The sequence below is a fragment of the Vulpes lagopus genome, chromosome 8, assembly GCF_018345385.1.
Source record: "Vulpes lagopus strain Blue_001 chromosome 8, ASM1834538v1, whole genome shotgun sequence".
Classification (NCBI taxonomy): domain Eukaryota; kingdom Metazoa; phylum Chordata; class Mammalia; order Carnivora; family Canidae; genus Vulpes; species Vulpes lagopus.
In genome coordinates this window covers 101,053,708-101,079,575 of record NC_054831.1, presented here as the reverse complement: position 1 = coordinate 101,079,575, position 25,868 = coordinate 101,053,708, and the positions used below count along the sequence as shown (strand labels likewise).

General features: G+C 36.3%; 1 protein-coding gene across 11 annotated transcripts in view; it reads right to left on the bottom strand.

Moving 5' to 3' along the window:
* ERBIN (erbb2 interacting protein) overlaps nt 1-25,868 on the bottom strand; it is a 115,977-nt gene that overhangs the window by 83,156 nt on the left and 6,953 nt on the right. For all 11 annotated transcript variants that reach the window (XM_041764916.1, XM_041764917.1, XM_041764921.1 and 8 more), the window contains exon 2: nt 1,101-1,148. The gene's annotated coding sequence lies outside the window, so the exon portion shown is untranslated. The remainder of the gene's footprint in view (nt 1-1,100; nt 1,149-25,868) is intronic.

Below are 25,868 nucleotides of genomic sequence, written 5' to 3'. Positions count from 1 at the left end.
AAAAGTTTATGACCAAATATATGTAATTAAAAAGAGTGTTTCTTAGATATCACCTGTGCAGCACACATGAAGCATAAGGCAATTTATAAGACAGAGTAATTGTTAATGAAGGTAAAACATGACGGGTGGTCAGAAGTTTTACAACTTCTAAGAAGAGACTATGACTTTAAAAAGGAAATTAGATGCTCTAGGAAACAATTTACATCTCAAGTAAAAATTTCCTGTGGACAGAGGCTATGAAGAGAGCAGTTTTAGATCTCAGATTGAATTCAGTGGGCCTACAACCCATACAAAAAGATGAATGGATAAAGAAGATGTGGTTTATGTATACAATGGAATATTACTCAGCAATTAGAAACGACAAATACCCACCATTTGCTTCAACGTGGATGGAACTGGAGGGTATTATGCTGAGTGAAATAAGTCAATGGGAGAAGGACAAACAGTGTATGTTCTCATTCATTTGGGGAATATGAATAATAGTGAAAGGGAATATAAAGGAAGGGAAAAGAAATGTTGGGAAATATCAGGAAGGGAGACAGAACATAAAGACTCCTAACTCGGGGAAACGAACTAGGGGTGGTGGAAGGGGAGGAGGGTGGGTGTTGGAGGGGAATGGGTGACGGGCACTGAGGTGGACACTTGACGGGATGAGCACTGGGTGTTTTTCTGTATGTTGGTAAATTAAACACCAATAAAAGTTAATTAAAAAAAAAAATGAACTCTAATTTATAGCAGATTAAAACTGCTGATTGCTAAGAAAGTAGGGGGAACTTCATTACTGAGGGAATGGGAGGAAAATATCATATGAAAGAGAAATAAATGAGTACTAACAACCAAAAAGAGCCTTCCTTATACAATACTAAAAGGAAGTAAACCAGAGGAAGAAAGCCTGGCCTGTTTTCAAAAGGAAGTGATCAACATGGGAACAGTCATTAGAATTTGAGTGTTATGATAACTAAGAGCCACTTTATAAACCGGACTTAACAAGGGAGACATAAAAATATTCAAATCAAATGGAGAAAGAAAAGCTAACCAAGAAAAAAAAGGCATAACAACAAGCCAAACACTTTCTAACAAAACAAATTAAAGCTACTTACCACTGGGTTGAATTTATCTCCCTGATGTTTCTTAATTGAGCCAACATTCTGTGGAAACCAAAATAAAGAAACAAAATTAACAATAAAAAGAGATCTTGGGACACCTGAGTGGCTCAGCAGTTGAGTGTCTGCCTTTGGCTCAGAGCGTGATCCTGGAGTCCCAGGATCGAGTCCCACATTGGGCTCCCTGCATGGAGCCTGCTTCTCCCTCTGCCTGTGTCTCTGTCTCAGTATATCTCTCATGAATAAATAAAATCTTTAAAAATAAATAAATAAACAAACAAACATAAATAAATAAAAAGAGATCTTTATGGCTTTAAAGATCATCTCTTCTAAATTCTTATTTGCATCAAAATGTAAATTATAATACTCAAAAATTCACTAGTATTAAACACACAAATTTGCTAACCTTTAAATACATAGCTAGCTTCTTAAACAGTCACTGGATTGTTTTTAATAATTTTTAAACTATGGTAAGCCCTCATCTGTATCAAATAATAAATACCCAACTACCACTAAAATCCCATTTATTTGAAACTACTGAGAAAGAATAAGGTTTTTCCAAACAAATAAATTCAAATCACCAATTGTATTAAATTTAATAGTTTTTCAAAAAATATTTTCTTTAGGTATGCTTGAGTGGCTCAGTGGTTGAGCATCTGCCTTGGGCTCAGGTCATGATCCCGGGGTCCTGGGATGGAGTCCCACATCAGGCTCCCCACAAGGAGTTGGCCTCTCCCTCTGCCTATGACTCTGCCTCTCTCTGTGTGTCTCTCATGAATAAATAAATAAAATCTTTCTTATGTATGTATGTATGTATTTGAGAGAGGGAGCACACAAGTGAGAGTTGGCAGGGAGATGGGGAAGAGAGAGAGAGAGAGAGGGAGAGAGGGAGAGAATCTGAAGCAGACTCTGCACTGAGCGAAGAGCATGATTCAGGACTCGATCTCATGATCTCAAGATCATGACCTGAGCCAAAACCAGAAGTTGAACACTTAACCAACGAAGCCACCCAGGCACCCCTATATTCAGTAGTTTCTGATGGTTCTGTAAAGCAGACAATAGTAATAGACGCTCAGATTCTATTCCTCCCTTTACAGAAATTTTACTTTATTTGGGGTAGTAATGAACCTAGCTAAATATCCACAATAGATCCTTTCAAGATGGATGGACATGGGTCGGAGGACACAGTTGAGATCAGTGACATATGAAGTCTGCTTTGAGAATGGAATGGGGTTGGTTATAGGCAAATATTTGTGCTCCTTATCTAGGGATAGATATAAACATGTCTACTGAGGCAACAACAATCCTATGATCATGAGTCAACAAGTCTGAGTATTAAAAAACAAGAAGGCTGACAAAGAAGAGAAACAAAACAATCTGGGGGTCTCTAATAGCAGTGCTGAGGAAATGGACTTTTCTCTTCGTTTTGGAAATGGACCATGTTAAACTACTGCCTTTTTCTGGATTTCTTGGTATGTAAGAAAGCTACCCCCCCCCCCCGGCCAATTAATTTAAACCATTGCAAAGCTTCCTGTACCTAGAGCTGATACATTACAAAGTGCAATAGCCTAAACCCAAACCCAAAACAGGAACATTAAGAAATACATAAATACATCATAATCTTTTTCTTAAAAATTCGTAATGCTACTAAGTTTGTGTTTCAAAATTTTAGTTATCCTAAATTTATTGGGCTATTTTTCTCTGTGCCAAATGGTTTAGTACTGCTGAGTTGTTTAACCTTCCCCACAAATTCTACATAAAGTACATGCCACAAAAAATACCTCTGTGTATAGCAAGCAAAGATGGTCACTAAATTTGTCATTCAACATACTCCTACAAATGTGATAATCTGGTAAAATGGAATTGTCAATAAGCTGAAATGGAATATGGCCATGGAAGACCAGGTTGGAGAGAAGAGAGATGTGAACCTTGTGTTTAGAAATGTTAGTTTAAAATACCTGAAAGATGTAGGATCTTTAGTGTGCAGTTGAATATGGGCATTCAGAGATATGGGGACAGATCCAAGCTGAGGATATAAATTTGGAAGTCATCTGCTTAGAAATGATATTTAAAGCAAGGAAATTACATGAAAGCATCAAGAGCATGAGCATGGACACAAAAAAGAACAGGTTCAATGACTGAGCCCTGGGATGTTACAAAAATAAGAGATAAGAAAGTAAAGATGGAACCAGCAAGGACACTGAAGAGAGACAGTGAGTCAAAAAAAAAAAGTGATATATCATAAAAGCAAAGTGAAAATATTTCAAGGAGGAAGAAGTTATTAACTATGTTAAAGAGAATTTAGAATTACCAATGTGTAAAAAAAGATCACTGATTATCTTGACAAGATCATTTAATGTGGAGGGGTAGAAACTAAACAAAATTTGGAGGTGATTCAAGAAGAAAGAGGATGATAACCTGACAGCAAATTCAGACAACTCAGATAATTTGGCTACAAAGGACATTAGAAAAACGGACCAGTAGCAAGAGTATAATGTGAATCAAGTGTTACAACATTTGATTTGTAAGCAGATAGGGATAATCTAGTTAGAAGAGCCCATTGGTAAATTTCCATAAAGAGATTTGGGCAACAACTCATAGATTATCCTAGCAAGATGTCCCACCAATAAAAAAGCTGCTCATAAGGAGGAAAACAAAACAAAACACACCTTGCGTGCAATAGTATGACTAGCTAAATAAAACTCATATAGGTTATTTCTCAAAAATATAGATTACTGGGGACACCTGGGTGGCTCAGCAGTTATCAGCCTTTGACTCTGGGCATGATCCCGGTCCCGGGATCGAGTCCCATATCGGGCTTCTTGCAGGGAGCCTGCTTCTCCCTCTGCCTGTGTCTCTGCCTCTCTCTGTGTCTCTCATGAATAAATAAATAAAATCTTTAAAAATATATAGAAAGAGATCACTGTGCCTTCTTTCTAGAGACTCTTTTTGCAAGATTTTATTAATTAATTAATTAATTTGTGAGAGAGAGAGGGAGAGAGAGGTGAATAAGCATGTGAGTGAGGGGAGGAGCAGAGGGAGAGGACCAGCAGAACTCTGCACTAAATGTGGAGCCCAGCGCAGGTCTCAATCTCATGATTCAGAGATCACAACCTGAGCTGAAATAGTCTGACACTTAACCGACTGAGCTACCCAGGCATCCTTCTGGAGATTTTTATTTTGGAGATTAGATAGAAAACTCAAGATTCTCTATCTTAAAGTGCTGATGTAATTCTTTTTGTGCAACATTCTCGACGATAATCAGCACATGGTCAATCTTATTTCATCTGTGTTCAAACCACCATCTTTCCTCCCTCCTAATTCTCTACAATTATTCTGACAGACTCTCAGCTTGGGTATTACTATAAAGTGAAAAGTGAAGTCACTATAAAGGTTTTTAAAATACAGTATGTTATACTTCCCCATCGATTTAAAGAGATCATATGATATACCTGACTAGATTTGAGAGAGATTTTATTGTTGGAGCAATCTTTCTAAATGAGTTCAAAAGCTAAAATGTACAACAAAGGATCATCAGGCATGCTCACAGCTATGAGCAGTCAGTGGTTATATAAGATCATTTTAGTTTGATTATGGCTATCCTGGTGTTTGTTAATCTATATTCACTATACCTGTCCTTAGTACTGAGGCATTTAATGGACACTATTAACCCATTACAGGTAAGTAAATGAATAATCAATAATGAAAATATGGATATGAAAAAAATATATATATAGAAAGGTCAGAAATTGGGACGCTTGGGTGGCTCAGTGGTGGAGCATCTGCCTTTGGCTCAGGTCGTGATCCCGGGGTCCTGGGACTGAGTCCCACATCAGGCTCCCTGTAGGGAGCCTGCTTCTCCCTCTGCCTGTGTTTCTTTCTTTCTTTTTTTTTTTTTTTAAAGGTTTTGTTTATTTATTCATGAGAGACACAGAGAGAGGCAGAGACACAGGCAGAGGGAGAAGCAGGCTCCATGCAAGGAGCCCGAAGTGGGACTCAATCCCGGGTCTCCAGGATCACACCCTGGGCTGAAGGCGGCGCTAAACTGCTGAGCCACCCGGGCTTCTCTGCCTGTGTTTCTGTCTCTCTCATGAATAAATTTTTTTGAAAAGGTAAGAAATTTGTACAATGAAAAAAATTATAAATGCTATACAAGAGCATTGGGTCCTGAAGGACAAAAATCAATAACTGAATATACAAAATGTGCTATGCCTATAACATATACAGCAACAAAGAGATAGTTCCATACTTAGAGCTGTAAGACTAACATCAATGTCTGAACCCTACTGGCCTGATTCTAATCCAGTAGAAAGCTGAGAGTTTCTTCAATATTTGCACTACTAATCCAACTTTTATAACAAACCATTGTTAGCCTAAACATGTTTTACAAAAATGTTAGTGTTGAATAAAGTTGTAGGCATACATACTGAAGTTACTAAGGAGTGCCACATTTGTATAAATTTCCGTCTTACATAAGATTATTTACATAAAGAAAGGGACAGACCCTTACAGTTTGGAAACTGTATCCGTCCATGTAACCAATAGCAATGACAATGTAAAATATACTTTAGTGAATAAAAGTGGCAAGAGGGGGCATCCCTGTGTTGTTCCTGATCTTAGAAGAAAGGCTCTCAGCTTTTCACCAGTGAGTAGGATGCTAACTGTAAGCCTGTCATATATGGCTTTTACTATATTGACATATGTTTCTTCTACACCCACTCTGTTGAGAATTTTTATAACTAGATGTTGAATTTTTGTCAGATGCTTTTAAAAAAAGGACAGGTTACTAAGTCGTCTTAGAATTCACCAGTGAAGCTATCAACTCCCCACCAGAGCAAATAGGCAAGAAAAATAAATAAAAGGCATACAAACTGGAAAGGAAAAAAGTAAAACTGTCACTATTTACAGATGACATAATAGTATATATAGAAAATACTAAAGACTCCATCAAAAAAACTGTTAAAACTAATAACTGAATTTGGTAAAGTTGCAGGATACAAAAATCAGTTTAATTTTTATTCACTAATCAAAAATTATCAGAAAGTTGGGACGCCTGGGTGGCTCAGTGGTTGAGCGCCTCCCTGCAGCCCAGGGCGTGATCCTGGGGTCCCGGGATCGATTCCCGCCATCAGGCTCCCTGCGTGGAGCCTGCTTCTCCCTCTGCCTGTATCTCTGCCTCTCTCTCTCTTTGTCTCTCATGTATAAATAAATAAAATCTTTTATTTATTTTTTTTTAAATAAAATCTTTTAAAAAATTATTGGAAAGAAAAATTTTTAAAAATCCCATTTACAATTGTATCAAAGAACAAAATACCTAGGAATAAAGTTAATGAAGGAGATGAAAGATCTACATATTGAAAATTCTAAGATATTAATGAAAAAAACTGAAGATACAAATAAATGAGAAATTATTTCATATTCATGAGCTGCAAGAATCAGTACAGGTAAAATGCCCATACTACCTGGAGCAATCTAAAATTTCAATGCAATCTCTACCGAAATTCCAATGCCATTTTTCAAAAAATACGGTCAATATTTTTACCCAAACACAATGGGTAAGGTAAAGGGCAGTCCCTTTAATTAATGATAGGGGGAAAACTAGAGTCAGGCAAAAGAATAAAACTTGACAACGTTCTTACACCATACACAAAAATTAACTCAAAATAGATTAAAGGCTTGAACCTGGGGCACCTGGGGTGCTCAGTAGGTAAAGGGTCCAACTCTTGATTTCAACTCAGGCCATAATCTCAAGGTTATGAGATTGAGCCTTGCATGATGCTCCACACTTAGCATAGTCTCTTGTCCTTCTCCCTTCTCCAGCTTGTATGTGCTATCTCTCAAATAAATAAAATCTTAAAAAAAAAAAAAAGGAAGAAAAAAAAAGACAACAAACCTAAGACCTAAAACCATAAAATTCCTAGAAGAAAATACAGGTGGGTAAGCTTCTTCAGGTAGGTCTTGTTAATGATTTTTAATCTGACACCAAAAACAAAAATAAGTAAGTAGTACTACGTCATAATAAAAAAGCCTCTGGTACAGCAAAAGAAACCATCGACATAAGGAAAAGGTAACCTACAGAATGGGAGAAAATACTATTATTCAAAATATCTAAAGAACTCATACAATTTAATGACCAAAAAAAATCCAATTTAAAAATGGGCAGAAAATCTGAATAGACACTTAAAAGAAAAATAACAAGTAGCCAACAGAGAGATGAAAAGATGCTCAACATCACTAATCATCAGGGAAATGCAAATCAAAACAATAATAAGATATCACATCCCACAACTCAGAATGGCTATTATCAAAAAGACAAGAAATAACAAGTACTGTTGAGGATGTGGAGATAAAGGAACCCTTCTGCACTTTTAGAGAGAATGTAAACTGGTGCAGCCACTATGTAAAACAATGTGGAGGTCCCTCGCTGAAAAGAAATCCAGTTATATGATCCAGCAATTCCACTTGTGCGTATTTATCTGAAGAAAACCTCTCTTGGGGCGCCCATGTGGCTCAGTGGGTTAAGCATCTGCCTTTAGCTCAGGTCATGATCCCAGAATCCTGGGATCAAGCCTCACACTGAGCTCTCTGCTCAGGAGAGAGTCTGTTTCTCCTTCTCCCTCTCCCTCAACTGGTGCTTTCTCTCAAATAAATAAATAAAATCTTTAGAAAAGAAATCTCTCTTTCAAGAAATTTCTCCAGCTACCAATCTATTTCTCTGCTTTCCTATACAATAAAATTCCAAACAAGTTGTCTATATGCACTGTCTTCAATTATTTCATCAATTGTTCTTAAATCCACTCCAATCACACTTTTGTCCCCATCACTTCAATGGAAACTATTCTTCTTAATTCATCAATGGCTCACATATTGCCAAATTCAATAGATAAATTCTAAGCTCACATCTCACTTGAACTGTTTCATTAGAAGCATCATTCCCCTACTTATTTCCACATTTTCTTAGTTTCCAAAACATCACAGGCTCCTAATTTTGTTATTACACCACTAATTATGCCCCAGTCTCCTTTTCTAGTTGCTCCTCTTCATGCCAACCATTTAACACATATAGTCACCAACAACACAGATTTTGGTTCTCTTCTCCGTATTCATACCCTTGGTGATCATACAGTTAAGTCTTTAAATGTTATCAACTCTTTAAATAATAAGTACTCAAAAGATACCTGTCCTAGTTTGGGTTCTCCCAAAAGAAAAGGATCAGATAAGAACTTAAGTACAGGTAGTCTGTCCAGAAAATGACCTGAGGGAGCAAGAGTAAAGCAGAGATTTAAAAAAAAAAAAAAAAAGAGCACCAATACAACACATCAGTAGGAATCAGAATGGGAATAGCACATATAGGGAACCCTGGGTGGCGCAGCGGTTTAGCGCCTGCCTTTGGCTCAGGGCGCGATCCTGGAGACCCAGGATCGAATCCCACATCGGGCTCCTGGTACATGGAGCCTGCTTCTCCCTCTGCCTATGTCTCTGCCTCTCTCTCTGTGTGTGTGTGTGTGTGTGTGACTATCATAAATAAATAAAAAATTTTAATAAAAAAAAAAAAGGAATAGCACATATAATAATTATTTCTGGGGGCAGCCCCAGTGGCGCAGCAGTTTAGCGCCTCCTGCAGCCTGGGGGGGTGATCCTGGAGACCTGGGATCGAGTCCCATGTGAGGCTTCCTGTATGGAGCCTGCTTCTCTCCCTGCCTCTCTCTTTCTCTGTGTGTCTCTATGAATAAATAAAATCTTACAAAAATTATTTCTGGGGTGCCTGGGTGGCTCAGTCAGTTGAGAGTCTGCCTTCAGCTCAGGTCATGATCCCAGAATTCTGGGATGGAGCCCTTCATAGAGCTCTCTGCTCAGAGGGGAGCCTTCTTCTTCCTCTCCCCCTGCTACTGCTCCCCTGCTTATGCTCTCTCACTTTGTCAAATAAATAAATATAATCTTTAAAAAAACATTATTTCTGTACTTTGGAGTAAATGTAGATCTTTATATTACAAAACAAAAAAAGTCTTAAAAATATATTACTAAATTCAATATATAGTAATGTTTAAATTTTGCATGACTTACTATAAAATATAAATCATAAAACAGTCTCAGGAAATAGAAAATCATGGATGAAATTTAAGAGTTTACCAATAAATCACTATTCTAAAAGACACCAAGCACTTAAGTGCTTGCAAACTTAAAAGGAATGGAATTGGGATCCCTGGGTGGCGCAGCGGTTTGGCGCCTGCCTTTGGCCCAGGGCGCGATCCTGGAGACCCGGGATCGAATCCCACGTCGGGCTCCCGGTGCATGGAGCCTGCTTCTCCCTCTGCCTGTGTCTCTGCCTCTCTCTCTCTCTCTGTGACTATCATAAATAAATAAAGATTAAAAAAAAAAAAAAGGAATGGAATTTGATTGCAAGATTTAGGGCTCATAAAAAATATGAGAAAATTCTCAATTCTTATTACAAATTGAATATAATTCTGATATCAACAATTATCAAATTTAGCATACTGCATCAATATAACATTTATACTCGAGAATACTTCAAAAAACCAAATAGTTAGTTAAACCTAAATTATGTAGGAGAAACTCAAATTACAGTAGTAATACTAAACATAGCTATGGAAAATGAATTCTAGGAATGCTAAGAGAAAAAAAATCTATTAACAGTACATCACACAGATGAAAAGGGTGTAAAATGGATCTTCTTGACAATGCCATAAGGAATTTTTAAAAAGGCAACATTCATTCTCAACAAAAGTCCTAGAAACAGAATATTTACTCAATAAAAAAACATTTGCACCACATTCATGAAAAAAATACTAGAAAAAATCCATTAAAATTCAAAAAATAATCTTATCAAGCAAGTGAAAAAGACAACCCACAGTATGAGAGAAAATATTTGTAAATCACATATCTGATAAGGGAATTGTATCCTGAATACATAAAGAACTATTACAACAATAAAAAACACAAAACTTAAAAACAGGTAAAGGATTTGAGGAAGCATTTCTCCAGATATACTAATGGTCAATAAACACATGAAAAGGCACTCAACATTATCAGTCATTAGGGAAACACAAATCAAAATCACACTGAAATAAAATTTTATACCCAGTAAGAATGACTACAATAAAAAAGACAGGAAATAACAAGTGCCAGGGAAGATGTAAAGAAATTGGAATCCTCATATGTTGCAGATAGAAATATAACTAGGAAGTCACTTGAAAAAAGTTTAGCAGTTCCTCCAAAAAGTTAAACATAGTTACCATATGACCCATCAATTCCACTAATAGTTATATAATCAAGAGAAGTGAAAACAAACCCTCTCTGAAAAACTCGCAGCAGTATTACCTATAGTGACCAAAAAGTGGAAACAATTCAATACCCATCAACTAATTAATGGACAAACAAAATGTTGTATATCCACACAATGGAATTATTATTCAGCTATAAAAGGAGATTAATTACTGATACAGGATACAACATGGATGAGCTTTGACAACATTATGCTATGGTAAAGAAGCCTTACACAAAGGTCACACACAGTATGATTCAATTTTTAAAAAAGATTTTACTTATTTATTGATTAATGAGAAACACATAAGAGAGAGAGAGGGAGATAGAAAGAGAGAGGCAGAGACACAGGCAGAGGAAGAAGCAGGTGCGGGGCTCGATCCCAGGACTCCAGGATCAGGTCCTGAGCCCCCTGGGCTGCCGTATGATTCAATTTTTATGAAATGTCTCAAAAAGGAAAATTCATAGTGGGGCACCTGGGTGGCTCCGTGGAAGCATCTGCTCAGGGTGTCATCCTGGAGTCCGAGGATACAGTCCCACATCGGGCTCCCTGCATGGAGCCTGCTTCTCCGGCTGCCTGTGTCTCTGCCTCTCTCAATGTCTCTCATGAATAAATTAAAAAAAAAAAAAAAGGCAAATTCATAGTAAAAGGAAGTAGATTAATGGTTGCCAGGGTCTAGGGCTAGAGGCAACAAGAATGACTATTAATGTGTACAGGGTTTTTTAAGGTGATGAGGTATTTTGGAATTAAATGATAGTTATAGACCTTCATAAATGTACTAAAAACACTGAAGTATATACTTTCACCAGTGAATTTTATTCTACGTCAACTATAACTCAATTGAAAAAATATCTAGGGGCATCTGGGTGGCTCAGTTGGTTAAGCGTCCGACTCTAGGTCTTAGCTCAGGTCTCGATCTCAGGGTTCAAGCCCAAAGTAGAGAAAAGAAAGAAAAAAAGAAAAAACACCTTTAAAAAAAAAATACATCAGTTAATGCCATTATGACGTATTAACACAACACATTCCAAACTGCTTTCCCAATGCATTCAGTAAGCACTTGACTTTTTTCTTAAGATTATTTAATTGCTTCCCTCTCTCTTTAAAAACTTAAGATAAATTATTTACACCCAGAAGTCCATAATCTAATCCCAATTTATCTTTATACAACTTAACTAGAGTCGAATCCTTTGCTCAGGTGAGGTATTTTACCTTTCTGTGGACTCCTCATTCTACCCACCACTGTTGGCAATTATTTCTTCAGTTCTTTATGTGGTGTTTTAAATGAAGAGAGCTATAAATAAAATATGTTTTTATGCAGTGTGTACACTGTCCTAGAAACTGAACCAAACCTGCTGAAAAACATGACCTGATTTGAGAATCCTGGACATGAATACCACTGCTTGAAATTCCATTAGTTACATATTCTGGATCCTCTAAAATCAACCTCTATTAAAATGAAAAATCACATGGTACAGACAAGCCCTCACTTCCTAAGGTGAATTTCCTCCTAAGCATACTTCTTCCTGGGTTCAAGAGAAGAAACCATGACCAAAGATCAGAAAAAAGGTGAGAACTGGCAAAACAAAAACTAGAAGCCAGTCTGAATACTCACTTTTCTGTAAGGCTAATGTGTTTGCTTTAGGGTTAACTTAGCCTAGGTATGATTATAAATATCACAAACAAACAAACAAAAATAAAATAAAATTAAAATTAAAATTAAAATTAAAATTAAATAAACATCGCAAACCTTTCAAAGAAAGAAAGCCAGAACTCTCAACACCTTGTTACACAAAGATTTTTAAAGCTTATCAGTAAAATTTAAAAATACCACCACTCGGTAAAAGCTGTAGAATTCAGATTAAAATTTACTCATAATATCTGTAATTCTATTAAATCATTCAAAACATAGCTTAGGGCTAAAAGACTCATCTCCCTGAGATGACTCAAAGAGATCAAGAGTCACATGCTCCTCTGAGCCAGCTAGGCACCCTATAGGTGCCTATAAATATATATATATTATAATTTATATAAATAATTTATATAAATATAAAAAATATAGGCTCATCTATATTTTAAGTAAAATAGCATCAGATTCATAGGAAAGAATAAAAGAGAAAATTTTAAGCTGCTTCTACTACTCAAATATTATTTTTTCTTGTTTTTTAGCCACACCATTTAGTTCCCTATTTATTTAATGCCGTACTACAAAGGTCTTGGGGGAACATAAAGTATAACACGTGGTTGTGGTTCTCCAATATCAAAGGGCTTAGAAATATAATAGGGGATACAAGACAAATTCAGTTTAGAAAAACTTTGGGTAATAATTACATGTCAGTGTGGTCTCATTAATGGTAACAAATGTACCACTCTGGTGGGGAATGCTGATAACTGGAGAGGCCGTACACATGTGGAGACAAAGGTTATAACAGGAAAATCTCTGTACCTTATGCTCCATTTTGCTGTGAACCTAAAACTGCTCTGAAAAATTAAGTCCTTTTTTAAAAAGGACAACTAGTCCTAATACTTATTACAAAAAAGGAATGGGTATACCTTAACTAGAAGAACCACAATTTCTATCAGTGACATTCATATTCCAACATGCAACCATTCAGTGTTAAATAACACCTCACTGTAAAGTCACCTCTTTCAATTAACTGAAAAGTCTGTCTTTATATTTTTAAAGCCACCTCAATGAAACTGGGACACCACGGGAATCAAAATTTGACATTTCCTGGAACTATGAGGATTTTTTAATAGCAGACTTTGGACTGGTTATACTACTGGAAATCTGAAAACCTCTTAAGCTAAAATCATCTGTATCATATTCTTTGGTGTTTTAGTGGTCTCAGTAAAGCATTCACATTAGGTGCTAGGAGGACATCTAAACTTGCCTCTTGAGGAAACTACAAGCTTTATAATGTCAAGAACACCTTGTAGAGAAGGAATGGCCTTCTCTCAGACATAAATACTTCTCACCTTTCATAATTTGAAAGTAAACATACCATTTCCTCAACTGATTTCCAGTCCACCAATAAGCAAAATAGAATTGTGATATGTCATTCCTTCATTTGAAAACAAAATTCTGAAGTTGTCTGCTATCCAGCTAGCCCAAATTAGAACAATGATGGATAGGGCAGTATAAAAAAAATCCATCCACATCTAATTTACCCTTAGGATCAAGTTAGAGTACAAAAAAAGTATCTGTTTTTTTGAATTACATTATCTTATCCTTGTATATAATCCATCTTCACTGAGCTTTTTGTATTTATGCCCTATTTATTAAGAATATCATTATTTTTAAAAAATTGAAAAAAAACACAACTTTTTCATTATGAAAAAGAGCCTGAGAGCTATAGAATATGAGCTATTTAATTATTGTCAACAATACTGTCTATTCATTACTCAATAGCTCTTACAGAAGAGTATTCAGATTTTAGAAATCATTTAAAATTACAAGGAAAATCTTTTGGCTCCTCTGTAGATACATTTCTTTATTTAGGGTAATGAAAACCTTGGCTCCCAGGAAGCTTAGCTGAATCTAGTCTATCACAGCAATCATGCTAAGTTACTTAAAAACTATTCATTTCCTTATTCATTTCTTTGGATGTGACTTTCTATTTCTATTAACTATAGTATTTACATCCTATTAAAAGTAAACCCAAATCTTATATTTATGAAGAACTATTAAAAATAATGTCAATTTGGGGGATCCCTGGGTGGCTCAGCGGTTTAGCGCCTGCCTTTGGCCCAGGGTGTGATCCTGGGAGTCCCGGGATGGAGTCCTGCATCAGGCTCCCGGCATGGGGCCTGCTTCTCCCTCCTCCTGTGTCTCTGCCTCTCTCTCTCTCTCTCTCTCTCTATCATAAATAAATAAATAAATCTTTAAAAAAAAATAACGTCAATTTGAACACAAAAGGATCTTATTTAAGTAATTCTATCATACAATAAAAGAACAAAAGATATTTAAAAGAAAAAAAAAGGCTGTTCTTTTATTTATTATCTGAAAATATTCAATAAGGGGCACCTGGCTGGCTCAGCCAGGCTCTTGATCTCAGGGTTGTTAAGTTCAAGCCCCACATTGGGTATACAGATTACTTAAAATTTAAAAAAAATCAAAAAAGATCAACAAACAAACAAACAGTGCTAAAAAGTGACACAGCAAACTAACTGCTTACATAGCTGAAGGGATCAGTGGACCCTGGCAAAGAACCCCTATAAAAGTCAGTTTCTTCATTTACCAAAATAAAGGTAGGGCTACTTACAGACTAAGAATATAATTAAGAAAGACTTAATGTATTTATTTGAGCCTAGGACAGTTCTTATAGCACAAGGCAGGTACTTAAATGCTCTTGTTATATAGACAGCATCTAAAGCTAGGAGACAATAGACTTGAGACTACATACACCCTGTCCTCCATAAATCTATCCCAAGTCCTTGCTCTGATGCATGAAGTAGACTAGATATAGGTGAAACACTGTCATGAGGAAGAAACTGTACTCTGTAAATAAGTAGATACAGTGAAACCTCTTCGCTTCATACACAGTTCAAAGTATTAAACACTACACTCTGAAGAAAATGCCCAATAATACTACATTCCAATGCATGGCAAAAAATAGTTTAAAAAGTGTATAAAAAGTAAACTAGCATTTAGTCTATCGTTTTAAGGCAAATGCTATTCTCAATATAACTAAGTATAAATTTAACAAAATATAGGTATAAATTTACTTAACAAATATATACCAAGAATCTATTCTTTCTGTGTTAAATACTGTGCTATGAAAAAATGGATGGAGGGGCACCTGGGTGGCTCAGTCAGTTAAGCGACCAACTCTTGATTTTGGCCCATGTCATGATCTCAAGGTCGTGGGATCCAGCCCCATGAGCCCTGTGTCAGTCTCCATGCTCAGGGGGTAGTCTGCTTCTCTCCCTTTCCCTCTGCCTGCCCATCCCCCCTCACACAGAGTAGCATGCACTCTCTCTCTAAAATAAATAAATATATTTTTCAAAAAAGGATGGATGTCAAATATACAAAATTTATAATTTATATAAAATTTCATCAATCATCTACAATAGAGCTACATAAAACAAAATTGCTCATAATAAAAAGAGGACAAAAAAAAACCTTTTAAAGATTTTATTTATTTAAGAGAGCATGTGGGTGAGCTAGCTGGGCAATTATCTCAAAATAAAGGGTTTAGTTCCAGAAAGAAGCCTGAAATGAAACATTTATAAACCAGAGGAGACGAGAACACTCGCACTTTTACTTTAAAAAGAAAAATTTAGTTAAGCTAATCAAAATATCCACTAACAATATAAAATGATTTATGTACTTAAGTTTTAAATTAAGTAGCCAAGCACTCTTTAAAAGTTATAAATCCAGGGGTGCCTGGGTGGCTTAGCTAGTTAAGCATCTGCCTTCAGCTCAGGTCAGGACCTTGGGGTCCTGAGATTGAGCCCCATGTTGGGCTCCCCGCTCCGTGGGGAGTCCGCTTCTCCCTCTCCCTCTTACTCTCCTCACTGCTCATGCTCTCTCTCTCAAATAAATAAATAAAATCTTTTTTTAAACATTTTCTTAAAAAAAAAAATAAAAAAATAAACATTTTCTTTTTTAAAAAGTTTATTTTATTTATTTATTTATTTATTTATTTATTTATTTATTTATTATTTATGATAGACATAGAGAGAGAGAGGCAGAGACACAGGAGGAGGGAGAAGCAGGCTCCATGCAGGGAGCCTGACGTGGGACTCGATCCCGGGACTCCAGGATCGTGCCCTGGGCCAAAGGCAGGCGCTAAACCACTGAGCCACCCAGGGATCCCCCTAAAATCTTTTTTTTTTTTAAAGTTATTAATCCATACTAAAACTCCTCAAAGAAAACATAGTGGAAACCTCCAGGAAATGTCCTGGATTTGGCAATGAGTTCTTGATGACAACACCAAAGGCAGAAACAACAAAAGAAAAATTAGACAAATTAGATTTCATTAAAATTTTAAAATAAAAAAAAAGGCAGAAGCAACAAAAGAAAAATTAGATTTCATTAAAATTTTAAAATAAAAAATATTTTAAAATCTGTACAACAAGCCACTATCAACAGGGTTAAAAAAAAAAAACCACAAAACAGGAGAATATATGTGCAAATCATGTATCTGGTACAGGATTAATATCCAGGGTACAGAGAACTCCTAAAGTTCAACAACAAAACAACCTGATTAAAAAATGGACCAAGGGCTTGAACAGACATTTCTCCAAAGACATAAAATAAGCACATGAAAGTGCTTATGGCCCATAAGTACGTGAAAAGATGTTCCTATCATTCATCATTAGGGAAAAGGAAATCAAACCTACAATGATAGGCGCACCTGGCTGGCTCAGTTGGTAGAGCATGTGACTCTTGATCTCCGGGTTATGAGTTTGAGCCCCACAACAGGTGTAGAGATTACTTAAAAAAACAAAAACAACCACAATGAGATACCACCTCATACCCATGAGGATGACTACTTTCCAAAACAAAAATAAAAATAACAGAAAATAAGTGTTGCCAAGGGTATGTTGAAATTTGACTCCTTGTGCACTATTGGTGGCCACTGTGAAAAACAGTATAACAGTTCCCCCCCAAAAAAATAAATTGTCATATAACCCAGCAATTCCATTTCTCCATATATAACCCAAAGATTTAAAAGTGGGGTCTCAAAGAGATACGCATTTTTACGGCAGCATTATTTACAATAGCTAAAATGTGGAAGCAACCCAAGTGCCCATTGACGGATGAATAGTTAAGAAAAATGTAGTATATATAATAGAACATTCAGCCTTAAAAAGGAAACTGTGCATCTGCTACAACATGGATGAACTTTGAGAACATTATGCTAAGTAAAATAAGCCAGACACAAAAGGACAAACATTGTATGATTCCGTTTTTATGAGGCACTTAAACTAGTCAAAATCACTGAGACAGAAAGTATAATAGTGGGTTGCCAATGGCTGGGAAGAAGAGGGAAGGAAGGGGAAGTTATTGTTTAATGCACACAGAGCTGCAATTTTGCAAAATGAAGAGTTCTGAAGATGGACACTAGTGATTAATGCACAACAATATGTACTTAATATCGAGCTGTACACTTAAAAATGGTTAGTGCAGTAAATTTTGTTATATGTATTTTACCACAATCAAAAAAAAAATTGTAAGTCATAAATCCAAAGAAGGGAAGACTTAAATACCTGAGGAACCTTCAGTGGAAACAATGGTACTTGAGTTGGACTTGATGGATGACAATGTGTAGAAAGAAGCCAAATAGGAGTTGTAGAATAATCATTAAAAAATTTAGTGATGGGAATGCTCCCACTTTCATCTATAATTGTGCCTGCCTGTTTCTGAGAAATGAAACAGGTCAACATTTAAACATTATTTTTCCAGAAACTAGACATGAATCACCAAAAGTTTATAATTTCTTTAAAAATCAGCTTCCAAATATTCAATACGGGTGATTTTACATTCTGTAGTTATTCCCACATATATGCCAGTAAAAGGTAACTCAGTCTTCTCAAGTAATGCCAAGTATCCTAAGAGAATTCTTAGAATATCCCCAGTTCTTCTCTCTCATCCTTTACAAGGCTGCTGTCATTAATTTCACTTACCCATAAACCGTCCGCAATGCTATCACTAACAACGGTGGACACAAGTCCTTGCACATTAGTCAAAACTCACAGAATGTATATCAGAAAGAGTAAACCCTAATGTAAACTATGAGTTCACAAACTGTAACAAACATAAGTTAACTAAAGGATAAACAGGAATGGAGTAGAATATATGGGAACTTCATACTTCCTTTTCAATTTTCCTGAAATCTGAAACTACTCAAAAAGTAATGTTTTTTAAAATTTGAGGTGATAGGGGCTGGCTCAGTCAGTTGGGCACCTGCCTTCAGCTCAGGTCGTGATCTTGGGATCCAGCCCCTGTCGGGCTCCCTGCTCAGAGGGGAGCCTGCTTCTCTCTCTCTTCTGCTGCCCAGCTAGCTCACGCACACACTCTCTCAAATAAAATCTTTAAAAGGTTTTTTTTTTTTTAACTTTGTGATTACAAATTATGTACTACTTTAGGATAAATCTTTCCATTGATCCTCTTGGCTCAAATATTTATGTCAACTTTTTTTTTTTTTTTGTAAACCGAACTGAATTCCATTTATTTCTAAATTTAAAAATGATCATCTGGGATCCCTGGGTGGCGCAGCGTTTTGGCGCCTGCCTTTGGCCCAGGGTGCGATCCTGGAGACCTGGGATTGAATCCCACATCAGGCTCCCGGTGCATGGAGCCTGCTTCTCCCTCCGCCTGTGTCTCTGCCTCTCTCTCTCTCTCTCTGTGACTATCATAAATAAATTTAAAAAATTAAAAAAAAAATGATCTGTGACAGATGGGAATCTGCCAAAGGTGGGGGCTGGGGATGGGGGGATGGGCTCATTAGTCCAAGGTTTCATCATTTACATGACCCCAGAACTTCTTCTTCCGTAACAACTATTGTTTTTTAAAGATTTTATATATTTATTCACAAGAGATGGAGAGAGAGAAAGGCAGAGACACAGGCAGAGGGAGAAGCAGGCTCCACGCAGGGAGCCCATGTGGGATCCCAGGACCCCAGGATCATGCCCTGAGCAGAAGGCAGATGCTCAACCACTGAGCCACCCAGGGGTCCCTTTCTGTAACAACTGTTAAAAATATTTGGAAAATATTGTTATTCTAGCTTCCAGTTAGAAGTATGGGTCTGAGGGGGAAACTAAGTACACTTTTGAGGATATAATGTGATGGATTAGCATTGTGATGGATTGTTAATACAGTGTTATATACTCGAAAATTGCCAAGAAAAAAGTAATCATGTGCTTAGATATGATGAAGGTATCACCAAATACAGTGGAGGTGATCATACTGCAATACATGTGTATCAAATCAACAACACTGTACACCATAAACTTAGACAATGTATATGGCAATGACATTTCAATACATCTGGGGAGGAGTGAAAATTAAAAAGTAAAAAATAAACATCTGGCACAAAAAAACAGTGCCAAAGAAAATGTATACTTCAGAAACTACCTAGGGAAGGTTGGTGTAAGAGAAAAACCAACATCTGAAACTAATGATGTATTATATATTGACTAAATGATTTTAAATAAAAAATGAGAGGAAAACTGAATTTATTTTTCTAACCTCATTTACATCACTAACAAACTAAATGACCTCTAACATTTCACTTCCCCATCTGGGCCAATAGTTTCCTTTTCTACTAATTATTAAAAAAAAGATAGGGTGGTTATCTAGACTGGACTGTTTTCTAAGTCACTTTCAGAGGTAAAATCCATTGATTATGAGGAAAGTATCAGCATTCTGGGGAACCTATCTTTCATTCACAGCAAATTCTCTATCATATTACAGGAAGGATAAGGTCAAGGCCAGTGAAACCATGTAAACTGACAAAAATATGTGCATGAACTTAAATAGAGAGTTTGCTGAGTTTACTGTAGGGATGCCCGGGTGGCTCAGTGGTTGAGCATCTGCCTTTGGCTTGGGCGTGATCCTGGGGGTCCTGGGATTGAATCCCGTATCAGGCTCTCTACATGGAGCCTTCTTCTCCCTCTGCCTGTCTCTCTGCCTCTCTCTGTCTCTCATGAAAAAATAAATAAAATATTTAAAAAAGAGAGACAGAGTTTGCTATTTTAATCAAATAAAGGACTGAAATAACTGCCATCTATTGGTATACATGATTATTACTGTGCATCATACTAAGTACTAAGCAATTCAAGGAAAACGTTTATAATTGGATTTTTTTTTTCCAGAGATAAACCAAAATCAGTCAAGAAACAAAAAGGTTCATGAAGCCATTCTAGTATTACTGAAAACATCTTCAAGAGGCAATTAGGGGCAGAACTGTAGTAGAAGATACCAACTTTTACTTAAATCAGCCAAGAATTTTTACTTCTCTAACAAATGACATTCAGTTTAGAAAATTATCTTTTTCTCCTTCCCATTCCCACAACCAGACAATGCTTTAAAAAAAAAAAAGCAGGGCAGCCCCGGTGGCACAGCAGTTTAGCGCCGCCTGCAGCCCAGGGCGTGATCCTGGAGACCCGGGATCGAGTCCCACATCAGGCTCCCTGCATGGAGCCTGCTTCTCCCTCTGCCTGTATTTCTGCCTCTCTCTCTAGCTGTGTCTCTATGAATAAATAAAAATAAAATTAAAAATTAAAAATTAAAATAAATTAAAATAAATTTTTAAAAAAAGCAAATACAGTATGATTAAATGGAAGGTCCTGGGCAACAATAAAAATAACCTGTCCCATTAATGAAGATTAAATAAATCAGACTGCTACCCTAGCAGTGGTGGAGGGTCTCAGGCAAGGTAAGGAAACTGAGGGAAGAATTTTGTAGTTAATAGAAAACAAACTGATAGTTCCCAGAAGGGAGGTGGATGAGGGGATGGTAAAAGAGGTGATGGGGATTAAGAAGGGCATGTGTGGTGATAAGCAGAGGGTGATGTATGGCAGCACTGAGTCTCTACACTGCACACCTAAAACTAATATGTTAACTAACTGGAATTTAAATAAAAACTTCAAAAAGATTTTGTAGTTAAAAATATGGGTTTCAAGTCTTCAGAATACAGCAGGTAATACATATGAAAAATCAATCCCCTTCCTCTATTTAAATATCCAGGTAAGAATACAATCAATGAAATGGCCCCATTCATAACAGCAACAGCTCTCACCCTCCCTCCATTAAGTTTGTGGAAATAAACACAGCAAAAAATATACACATTTCTTTATAATTACAAGAAATATACATACTATAAACACCACTGAGAGGCATAAACTGTAAGAAGAAAATCATAAATGCCACTGAAAGGTGTAAACTATTAAGTGGAAAACTTATGTTCACATAAAAGGCATATGCTATTTTAGAGGTATCAATAACTTCCTAAATTAATCTATGAATTCAAAGCACTCCCAGCATACCAACAAGTATTTAGAAGTTGGTAAGAATGATTCAAGTCCACCTGGAAAATTATTTTCAAAGTAGAGTGATAGGGGCCTGGGTGGCTCTGTCTGCTGAACATATTACTCTTGATTTTGGCTCAGGTCACGATCTCAGGGTCATTAGGTCAGGTTGGGCCCCATGCTCACCTTGGGGTCTGCTGGGGTTTCTCTCTCCCTCTCCCTCTGCCCCTCCCTACCACATGCATGCACACACACGGTCTCTCTCTTTCTCAAATAAATCAATATTTAAAAACAAAATAGGGGCACCTGGGTGCAAAACAGGGTGATAAGTCACAACTTTCTGATATTAAGCATACTAAAATGAAGAAAAAAATCAAGACAGCATAGTATTATCATAATAAAAAGCAAAGAAAACTCTTGACATAGATTAAGTATATTTGGAACTTTACTATTGATAAAGATAGAATTTTAGAGGTAAAATGATTTACCCAACAAATGGTGATAGTAGATAGAAATATTCTAAGAATAAATCCAGATGATTACTTCACTCCTTAAGCCAAAAACTTAGGTTGTTATGTTTATAATCTTGGCACAAATCCTTTCCAAGAATATCATTAAATCCAAAAATGCATAAAAATTGATTAATTTGACTATATTAAAATTTGAACTTCTATATAACCAAAGCAGCATATAAGAAACAAACCAATTAAATCCATATGGAACATAAAAGGCACACAAAAATGTAATATTCCTAAAAGAATTCTTACAATGAACTTGCTAACGTCACAGTTAGTAAGGAACAGATTTAAGCCCAGGCAACCTAACTCCAAAGCCTATGTTCTTACGTATTATATACCTTACTACCTGCCTCAGATTTGCACAAGTACTTTAAGACAGCTTATATCCAATTTGTTCAAGAATGCACTTAGAAAGATACTCTTACATACTATTTGTGAAAGTATAAATTGATACAAAATCTTCAGAGAATTTGTTTCTATCAATCATTCTGAATTATACACATAGCAAATGCACTTTGGGTATTTATCCAACAGAACAGAATCATATAAAAGTACGAACATTTATGTGCATATAGTAAAGGATAAACATATATTCTATACAGCAGTGTCATGTATAACGACCTACAAACAACCATAACACTAATTAACACACAAACACATCTACTAGATCTCCTTATATATATTTGAAATATATCTCCCATTTATATTTAAAAATACCGACACATGTATATACACATGCACATTGATACGATGGACTACGTACTGAAGTATTCAGAAGAATACACAATGCACTGATAAGAGTATCTGAGACAGATGGGATTGTGGAAATTTTTCATTTGCTATATATTTTTGTACTTGAATTTTTATAACCAGAAAAAAATTAACATAATTGTTTTATCCGTTTGCCTACCAAAGCCTCTTCTACTTGTACCTTATCCAGCCCTCTAGCCTACCCTAAAATATCTCAGTCTATAAATACTTCACAAACAAAGAACTGATAGAAGTGGTATTGATTTCAATGAGTAAGGTCAGCAAGAAGACTCCCAGGGTTTCTGGCTTGGGGATGGTTTTCAAAAGAGCAGACAAGAAACCATGTGCTGATATCAAGTATCTCTGACAAAGTATCTCTGACAAATCAAAGTGTAGCTACTATACACAGTCTCTGTTATTCTGCAGTTACTTTCAGGATAATTAAAATCTTTTGAGGTCCCCAGGGATTAACAGGGCACCCAAAGAATCCATTTGCTGCTGCCAGGATCCTTATCTTTTCCTAGAAGACGGAGAGCAAATCTTAATTCTAATCACAGTAAGGTATCCCAGTATACTTCTTAAATCACTTCAAAATCTCCAGGGTTGGGGAAGTCAACTAACTTCTTCTAGGCTAAGCAACAGCCTTGGCAAGGGAGATTACAGGTTTCTTACACTGGTCCTAATACAAATGAAACAATCCCATCCCCACCCATCCCTCCAGACTTTAGATTTAGCCTAAGGTTTGAAATTCTAAGGACATCATTATCAGGAAGAAAGATACATACGCCAAACTTAGGAATCACACAAACAATATAACCTAAACATGGAAAAACAGTTACATCAAAATCACTGCATGCAACTAAAATTGAGCTCCCACATTACCTCCACAAGGATTTATCCATTAAGAGTACTGATTCTTTGATTCTTTCCATCCACCATTCATCCGCCTTTCACATGATAACCTGGGATTGCTAAGGAATGAAATACTTCACCAAAATGTATTGTACCAATATTACATTTTAGAATTGTATCCCTTAAGAAATACTTTGAAAATTAATTTGACTACAGGGATTTGACTTCTGTCTGAATATGTCTGTCTGAACAAATGTTTGCCTCATCTCCCTCACCAAAAAAAGTACAGAAACAAAACTAGTTCTCACTGTCAAATATAAATTACAACTATGCAAAGGGAAATCATGAGAATGAACCATGTGGTGCTGAATTAAAATCAGATGTATTACTGAGAAACCATTCTGTATTTATTGAAATATACTCATACATGTGAATGTGTACTTGTGTGCAAATAAAAATATCCCTTAGCTTTATTTACTAGGGAGGCCTGGGTGCAGCAGATACCCCAAGAACAACAAAGACAAGAAGTACCCAGATCTTGGCTTCTAAGTATCATTTTCCGCTAAAAATGACTAGAGCAAATTTAACGGTAACTCTGAACACCATTTTGTGCTGGATACAAGAAGTGCTCAAGGAGGAAGAGCTGTATCAAAAAGAAAACAGAAATTAAGTCAGCTGGAAGGGGTTCTCACTAGCCAAATCCACAAAAATTTGAGTATCAAAATGAATAATAATGGATTATAACCCAACGGATGTAATAGCTAACTATGAGTTTATATAGATGTAAATAAATAAGTTAAAAATGAAGAACAAAATGTTTACATAGTCCCAAATTACCTTCCCCAAAAATATGTGTTAATTACAAATGAGGAAAGAATACCTTGGTATAAGGAGGTATCTGGTAGTTATAACCATAATTGCATAATCAACGATTATCACCAATAATGGGGACAACTGAAATTGCCTACGACCTGATAAGATGCAATGAGAAGAATGCAGCATCACTCCACGATAACCCTGTCGAAGATCTAATCATAAAAATATAAATCTAATCAAAAGTCAAATCATAACAACGTCACGGAAATACAATTAAGGGATATTCTATGAAATAACTAGATCTGTAATCTGTAATAAGGTCCTTGAAAGTGAACACAGACATTGTTCAGATTAAAAGACATGACAACTAAATGTAACGCAAGATTCTCATGTGGATCTTTTTGCTCTAAAAGACATGGGGACACTGGTGAGATTTAGGTTAAGTATTCTTTGTTAACTTCCTAGTTTTGATAGTTATAATGTCATTACATAGGATAATGTCCCTACTTGTAGGAAATAAACATTAAAGTATTTGGGGGTAACAGAGTATCGGTCAGGAGGGCAACTTACTGTCATATAGGTCAGAGACAAAAAAGTTTTTCGTACCATGCTTCTTTTGGTACTATGCTTACAACTTTTCTGTATATTTGTCATTATTTCAAACTTTTAAATATGAAAGAAGAATTACAAAAAATCTACAGCATTGCCAGAGAGGATTATATTTACAGATAATAACACAGAATGGCATTTGTTGAGAATCAAAACTGAATGGGAGTGGGGGAAGGTGGGAAATGACGACAACACAACACACATCTGAAGAACCAAATATACAAAACAAAGTAGGATCTCCAAAAAGAGTTAAGTTTTCTTAGCAATAAGGATTGGGAGAAGTGTGTCCTGGGCAGTCAGCCAGGTAATAAAACCATAGAACAGCTGCACAGTTAAGGCCTCCAGCAAGCACTTTGTACTGCGGGATTTCTGACACTCGGTCAGTATAACTGTGAAAATAGGGGAATATTATTCCCCCAGGGAAAGGAAACACGTGTAAGAGGACAAGCTACCCACATACCCTAAAGGAGAAAGCCATTAAGTAAATAAATATACCAAAGCCAGAACAACAGGGATGCACATGGGCTGGGAGAGTACCATGAAATGACAAATGCCATACAATCTGGACCGCGGTACAAAGCTTTAACCACAATGAAAAAATCTAACATTTGAGGAAAAACCAGAAGCATGATAGATACATCAAGCACAGTATGATCAAATCTCCCATACTGCTAAGAGAGGAAACAGAAAACAATGTAAAAGTTTTATCTCAGAGATTCAACAGGTTACAAGTAAACCAAAAATACAGCTAAAAATTAAAAATCAACTCCTATGGGGCACCTGGGTGGCTCAGCTGGTTAAGCATCTGACTCTTGATTTCAGGTCAGGTACAATCTCAGGGTGGTGAGATCAAGCCCTGCATCCAGCTCTTCACTGAGCATGGAACTTGCTCAAGATTCTCTCTCCCTAAAAAAAAAAAAAAAAAAAAAAAAAAGATTCTCTCTCCCTCTCCCTCCCTCT